At 52.0% G+C, this 7,893-nt stretch overlaps 1 pseudogene; it reads left to right on the top strand.

Moving 5' to 3' along the window:
- Positions 1–1,413: 1,413 nt before the first annotated feature.
- On the top strand, positions 1,414–3,526 carry LOC107146448 (annotated as a pseudogene).
- Positions 3,527–7,893: the final 4,367 nt, after the last annotated feature.

Below are 7,893 nucleotides of genomic sequence, written 5' to 3'. Positions count from 1 at the left end.
CCATCATTTCCTAACAGGGGCATGTTGAAGTCTCCCATGGTCATTGTAGCTCTGCCTATATCCCACTTTAATTTTGTCTGGATTTGCTCTATTTACTTTGGGACTCTGTCTTTAGAAGTGTAGAATATTTATATCTTCTTGCTGGATTGAAACTCTTATTAATACCAATATCCTTCTTTGTGTCTTAAAATTTTTTTCAACAAAGTCTATTTTTTGACAGTGATACAGCTACTTTGGCTCTCTTTTGATTATGATTGGTATGCAATCTTTTTCTGTTCTTTCAAACTCCAAGTTTCAAACCCTACAGAGTTTCTTATACAGAGTATATAATGGACCATATTTTTTTGGGCTGGGATTGTGGCTCAGTGGTAGAGCGCTCACTTAGCACGGGCAGGACCCAGTTTCGATCCTCAGCACCACATAAAAATAAAGGCATTGTGTTGTTTCTATCTACACCAAAACAATAAATATGTTTTTTTAAATGGACCATATTTTTAAACCAATCTCATTTTAATAGTACTAATTAATCCATATACATTTAAAGCAATTACTAACAAGAAAAGACTTAATTCTGCATTTTAGCATTTTTCTGATTATTTTATGTAATTTTACCCCTCAATTCCTCCACTACTGCCTTTTTGTACCTAATATATTTTCAATTGTTTTATTCATATTAAATATCTATAGTATGCCATTTTGACGTCTCTTGTCTTTTCTGCATATCTTCTCATTTTTCTGTTAGTGGTCACCTTGGGAACACGGTTGGCACCTTCCGTCTGTCACAGCCAGTCCCAGGAACTCCAGCTGAGGGTGCCCCCTGGACCTTCTCATCTTCCTTCTTCCTCTGGTTGTCACGATCACGCTTCTTACCCTGCCCTGTGGCCAACACTGAGATCAGGGCTTCCACGGTCCCCTTTTGAATCGCGTAGGTAGGAGAGTCACATACCCGGAGAAGGACACTCAGGGCGCCCTGGGCTTGGGCCCTTGCCCCGTCTTTGCCTCTCTGATTCAAGTCACATCCAGCTCCCCTTGAGCCTGAAGGGCTTCCTTGGACTTCTTTTAGGGCAGGTCCACTGGGTTGGAACTTCCTCAGCTTCTGTGAATCGGAAAGTGTCTCAATTCCCCTCCATTCTGAGGATCCACTTGTCAGACAGAGCTTTGGTACAGCTGTTCCCCGTTCTGCCTTCCTTCGGGCTTCACGATCCTCCTTGTGCTGAGGCGCTGGGTTTTGTGAGAAGTCAGCTTAGCTCTCTCGAGTTTCTTGGTTGTGATCAGTTGTTTCTCTCCTGCTGCTGTAGAAATCCTCTCCTTGCAAGTGGAAGAAGAAGGCGGCGGCTGAGGCGGTTCGCGAGGTTCCAGAGTAGTAGTCGGTGCCGCCAGGTGCCATGGGCCGGGCTGAGGCACATTGAGGGGACATGGGGCTGGACCATGGCTGGCGCTCGGGCCACTGCTGCCGCCGCCACCTCGGCAGGGTCCTCAGCCTCTTCAGGCAACCCACCGCCTCAGGAGCCAGGGCTCGGGGAGCTGCTAGAAGAGTTCTCCCGGACTCAGTACCGGGCCAAGGACAGCAGCGGGATGAGCAGCTCTAAGGTTGAGCGCATTGAGAAGAGATGTCTGGAGCTGTTTGGCCGAGACTTCTGTTTCAGCGTGATTCCAAATGTGAATGGGGATATCTGCGGTCACTATCCCCGGCACATCATGTTCCTGGAGTATGAGAGTTCTGAGAAGGAGAAAGACACGTTTCAGAGCACCGTGCAATGAGCAAGCTGCAAGACCTCATCCACCGCAGCAAGATGGCCAGGTGCAGAGGACGGTGCGTCTGCCCAGTAATCTTGTTCAAAGGCAAGCACATTTGCAGGTCAGCCACGCTGGCTGGATGCGGGGAGCTCTATGGACACTCTGGCTACAACTATTTTTTCTCAGGGGGTGCAGATGATTCCTGGGCAGGTGTGGAGGACGTCACAGAAGAGGATTGTGCTCTTCGAAGTGGGGACATGCATCCTTTTGATAAGGTCAGAGGCTGTGACGTCAGGTTACTTTGGTACTTGTCAGTCAAGTACATCTGTGATCTAATGGTGGAGAACAAGAAGGTGAAATCTGGCATGAACGTAGCCTCCTCCGAGAAGGTGGACAAAGCCTAGCGCTATGCCGACTTCACTCTCCTCTCCATCCCGTATCCAGGCTGTGAATTTTTCAAGGAATATAAGGATCGGGATTACCTGGCCGAAGGGCTCATATTTAACTGGAAGCAGGACTACGTCGATGCCCCCTTGAGCATCCCCGATTTCCTGACTCACCCTCTGAATATTGACTGGAGCCTGTATCAGAGTTGGGACCTGGTGCAACAGACACAAAACTACCTGAAATTGCTGCTCTCCGTAGTCAGCAGCGCTGATGACAGTGGGATGCTGGGGCACTGTATCTCAGGCTGGGATGGGACCCCCCTCTTCATCTCTCTCCTGCGCCTTTCCTTGTGGCTGCTGGACTCATCCACACGTCTCTAGCTGAGATCCTCTACCTAACTGTGGCCTGTGACTGGTTCCTCTTTGGGCACATGTTGGTAGATCGGCTCAGCAAAGGAGAGGAGGTTTTCTTCTGCTGCTTCAATTTTTTGAAGCAGATCACCTCCGAGGAGTTCTGTGCTCTGAAGACCCAGAGGGGGAAGAGTTTGTCAGCCCGGGACGCAGGCTTCACTGTGGAAGACATCTGCATGCTGAGACGCCGGGAGCCTCACCTACGAGGCCCTGGAGCTGATCCCGGCAGGAGCACAGACTCGGGCAGCTTGGAGGAAGAATCACTCGTCCTCTCCACAGAGTGTGCTCCGGAACCGGCCACAGCCCTCTGAGGACCGCCTGCCTTCCCACCCGGGGCTGGTTGAAGCCAAGTCTTCCAGCTCCTCATCTTCAAACCATTCTGACAACGTCTTCAGGATGGGTAGCAGTCCACTGGAAGTCCCAAACCCAGGCTTGCAGCTCTGAGTGCCCGGGAGACGCGGCTGCCGGAGGTGCGTTCAGCCTTCTTGGCCGCATACAGCAGCCCAGTGGGGCCATTGGGGCCATTGGGGGCCTGCTGGAACAGTTGGCCCGCGGTGTGGGACTGCGGGGCACCAGCGCCAACACCCTGTGAAGCAGCCAGCCCACGTGTTTCCTGCTCCCCTCTCAGCTGAGCCGTTGGTGGAATCGAAGCCATGCCTGGCCAAGGGCGTCCTGTGAGGTGGGGGGAAACCTCACACCCCTCTCCGTCACAGGCACAGCAGTCCCCAAACTGAGCAGGGCCGAGGACAGGGTTTTCCAGCTCTCAGCTACCTGACATGACCACCACCCCATCTAGTCACGGCCTCCCACCCACCGGGTCTTGGCCAGGATTCCCATCCACTCTCGGAACTGCGTGGGTCTCCCTGGGGCCTGTGGAGGCCATGACTTCATAGGGGACCCCACCCCAAGTTGTCCCCTGGGGAGGAGGGGCCACCTGCACTGAGAATGAGGCTGTTTGACACAGATCACAAAATAAAATCAGAGTCTTTGAACAAAAGAAAAAGAAAAAGAGATCCTCTCGTTGCCGAGGTTGGGACAGCTCCGCGGGGCCTGGGTCTGGACCTCGCAGAGTGTGTCCCCCTCCAATCTGTGGGCCACTCAGCGATGTGCACTCCCACCTTGGGTCAGGTCTGGGAATGTCTTTGAGTTTGTTTTCTGCCTCTCTCCCTCTTTTCTGCCTGTGCCTCCTGGGATGCGTGGGTTGGTGCTCGCCCTGTCCCCTGTCCCCTGTGCCTCAGGATCTGTCTTCTTCATTCTTTCCCCCTCACCCTGCAGACAGGATGGTGGCAGCTGGCCTCCTGCTCGGAGCCGTGGGGCTCCTGTGGTGGGAGTGCCATGTCACCCCTCCCGGCCTGGTCCTGGAGCCCGTCTTGGTGCACCCTGCGGTTCCTCCCCGTGTTGGTGACTCCCTTGTTGAGGCCCACTGTCCTCATTTCCTTTGCTGGGGTCCCCTCTAGTTTGTCCAGTCCATTGAAGACAGATGCTTTAATGTCTCTGCCTGATAGGTAAAGTGTCCAAGCTCCCTCGGATGTTTTTTGCCAAAGACTTTTTCTTCTGTGAATGGGCCATATTTTCTCGTTTCTTTGTAGGTTTTTGCTGATGACCGTTATGGTTTGGAGGTGAGGTGACCCCAGGGCTCATGTGAGAGACAATACAAGACCCTTCAGAGGTGAAAGGACTGGGCGGTGAGAGCCGGAACCCAATCCGTGAGCGCCTCCCTGATGGGGATTAACTGGGGGGAGCTGAAGGCGGGTGTGTGTGGCTGGAGCAGGTGGGCCACTGGGGGTGTGGCTCTGGGGTATGTATTTGGGGAGCTGAGCTGAGGCTCTCTCCGCTTCCCGATCCTCCTGTGAGCTCCCTCCCTCCACCACACTCTTCGGCTGCACCGTGAGCCCGGAGGAATGGAGCTGGCTCTCTGTGGACCGAGACCTCTGAAACTGTGAACCAGATACATTTTTCCTCTTCTGACGTTGTTCTTGTCAGGTCTTTTAGTCACAGCAGCAGAAGCTGACTGAATCAATAACTAGATGCTCCAAGTATTCATCCCCTGAAATTAGACTTTCCTACCCCACGGGAGTTATGGATTCTTCCTCGTCGAGGGCAAAGTCATCCATTTGTGACTTTTCCAAACTATTTTTGTGAAATGTGTATTATTTACAACTGAAGCTTCCCTTCTGCTGTCTAAGTTCAGTCAACGACCTGACAAGACTTTTCAAAAGTCTAGCTACCGAGAGAGGAGGAAGGTCTTCGCTTTAAATCCTCCAGTGGCTGCTCTGGGGGAGCCGTGGCTGCCGGGCAGGTGTCTGCCCTGCTCCCTCAGGCATCGCAGACATCCGAGGACACAGCCCAGGTTTCTGGATAACAGGATCCCCTCTCTTCTCCCGGCTCAGCCAGCGGCCTGGAATGCGGGCTTCTCCCCCACAGCACAGAGGGGCTGAGGAGCAGGTGGTGGCTGGCCCCTGTGCACTGCTCCCTCCTCCACGGGACCCTGGACCCTGGTGCCTGGTCGATGCAGAGTTCTGGGCCACTGGCCCGCTGCTCTCTCTGGCTGGAGGCACTGGACATTGACACCTTTCATCAGTGATGCTGACCAGAACTTCCATCTCTCAGGAAGTGCTTCCTAATGTTTTTATAGACATCATTACAGTTTCAACGGCAATACACCTGAAGTCAGTCTTGGAAGGTTCTAATCCCCTGGGTGGAGAGGCCGGGAGGTGGAAGGCTGGCTGGTGTGGCCGGGGATATCCAAACCCCAAGGCTAGGAGCACAGCGCCCCCTTGCCCACCCGGTCCAACCCCTTCCAGCCTGGCTTGGCTCACAGGCACCTGGGCACACAGCCGTGCAGAGGGTGGGCCCGAAGCCTGCACTGGGTGTTCACTGCTCAGTGCCCAGTTTCCCCCCCAGAAGGCCCACCACCCAGGAGGCGCCAACTCTGCACACAGCTGAGCTGCCTGCTGCCTGCTGCCCTGCACCTCGGCCCCTTGCAGACAGCCCCTGCTTCCCGGGAGCCTCTCTGTGCCCGCCACTGTGTCTGCAGGCGGCAGGCATCACCACCCGGTGGGCGCCCCCAGTCTGCACGGTGGGCCCTCCCACCCATGTCCTCTTCTCTTACTCAGTCCTCGCAGCCAGTTTTCAATTCACTGGCTTCTAGGAAAGTGTCCTCTCAGGCAGCCACCTAGAGGCCTGCACCCAAGCAGCCAGTTCATTGGGCATTCAGGGTCCTGTTCACCCTCTGGAAGCCAAAAGGGCCAGCACAGGTTGGAGTCTGGCCACTGCAGCTGCTGCTGCTCCCCGTCACCCTCCCACTCGTCCTTGCCATCCTCCTTGGGAGGACCCCCTTGGCCACCGGCTCCCTCCCGGTCCCAAGCTCTGTGCCTCTGGCCTTTGGTGCCAGCTGCTGCCCAGCCTCATGGCAGGAGACCATGAGAACCCACACAACGGCACTGACTGGGACCACCCACCCTCTGAGGTAGCCCTCAGGAGAAGGCCAGCCTCTGGCTTCCAAAAGGGATGGTCTCTACAGCACCCCAAGCTCATGAGGATGTTTTCCCACATCGAGAAGATTTAGAGTTGGGTGGCTGAAAACGAAAACAGTGGAACTCGGGGCCCCCACCTGATGTCAGAGATAATGGCAGGTACCGTGCACAGCACCCAGCTGAGGACCCGGGACCCACTGGGGCATCTGAGTCTGAAACATGGAACAATATATTTGAAACTCAAAAGAAGGGGTGTTTTGGTTTGGATATGAAATGTCCCCCCAAAAGCTCATGTGCTAGTTAATATAGGAGTGATCAGAGGCGAATGATGAGATTAAGAGAACTGTAACCTAATCAATGGGCTGATTCATTTGACGGGTTAATGATTTTGATGAATCACTGCATGGCAACCATCAGCAGGTGGGGTATGGTTGGAAGGTCACTGGGATGTGACCTTCAGGATTCTCTCTTGTTCCTGATCTCTCCTTCTCTCTCTCTTTCTCCGTAGCTGTCACAAACTCAAGACCTTTCCGCCACCATGCCCTTCTGCTGCCACGTCCACCTCACGTTGGGCCCAGAGCAGTGGAGTTGGCTGACCACAGACTGGATGTCTGGAACCATGAGCCTAAAACAAATTTTTCCTCTTGTTAGTTGTTCTTGTCAGTATTTATTTACTGAGATGAAGAGCTGAGGGACACAGCTATATGGTGACCCTCTGACTACAAAATCATCAGCTCTTGCTGATGTATTTTTATTGTACCTTGGGTTCCTAGAAAGTGAGGAGACTCTTGAGAGTTTGGAGAAAGAAAAGAGCTTAGGGATGCATGTTCAGTACGATGGGGGAATTTCTGGGCCAAGAGCTACAAGCCAGGGGTAGAGCTGCAACAAAGACTCAGACTGGCCCCTATATCCTAGAGAGTCTAGTGGTCTCAGAACAGTGGAACTCGGGGCCCCCACATAAATAAGGTGAAATTAAGTGACCCAAATCAAGAACCTAGATTTTTAAGAGTTTAAGATCAGCTAAATTTGCTCTCATAGATCCTCAAGAAAATATCTGTCATGAATGAAAATCAGAAAGAACAAAACATGGATTTAGATCCCCAGAAATTTCAGATTTGGAATTATAAACACAAGAATATTCAGTAGTAAAATTCCAAAAAAAAAAAAAATAAGCAACTGGAGAATGTTGTCAATAATCAGGAGGATAAGTAAAAGATCCAAAAAGACTTTTTAGAAGTAAATAAAATACTTTTTAAACTAAGCTTAACAGATTAAACATTAGGTTAGATTGAGCTGAAGAGAGAATTATCAGACTGGAAAGTAATCTGAAGACATCAGAAGGCAGCAGAGGGGCTGAGGGATGGAATGGATGGGGAAAAAGTCACAGGTGAGAACAGACTGAAGTCTAAGACCTGTCTAATTGGAGGCACCTGTATTGAGGTACCCCAGAAATAACGAAAGACCCAAAGACACAATAGGATGCACAATTTACAAAAAGCTGTGTAAATAAAAGAAAAGAACAGCAGAACCAAAGATGACCAGATCTTAACACAACCAGAAGAAACAAGGCATCCACAGAAGAGTTGTGGACGGCAGAGACGTCTTGGTTATAACAGGGATGGAAGGTATCACGCCTTCTCCCAGAGTCTTGGGCCAGCAACATCATCTTAAGGGACACCATGATGATCACAACCCTAGATAAGTAACATCTGAGTCCCCAACCATCACCTCACACCAGTGGAGTCCACACAGACCCGCCTGCTGAAGGGAGCTGTGTGGTGTGAGCCTGAGGGAACGAAACCCACCTTCCTGGTGGGGATTCTTCACACACTCTCACTGTGGGTCAGGTGTACTCTAATGAAGACACAAAGATAGATCTCAAC

Source organism: Marmota marmota, unplaced genomic scaffold (genome assembly GCF_001458135.2).
Source record: "Marmota marmota marmota unplaced genomic scaffold, marMar, whole genome shotgun sequence".
Taxonomy (NCBI): Eukaryota; Metazoa; Chordata; class Mammalia; order Rodentia; family Sciuridae; genus Marmota; species Marmota marmota.
Note: the sequence above shows the minus strand (reverse complement) of the source record. Positions and strands in the feature narration are given on the sequence as shown.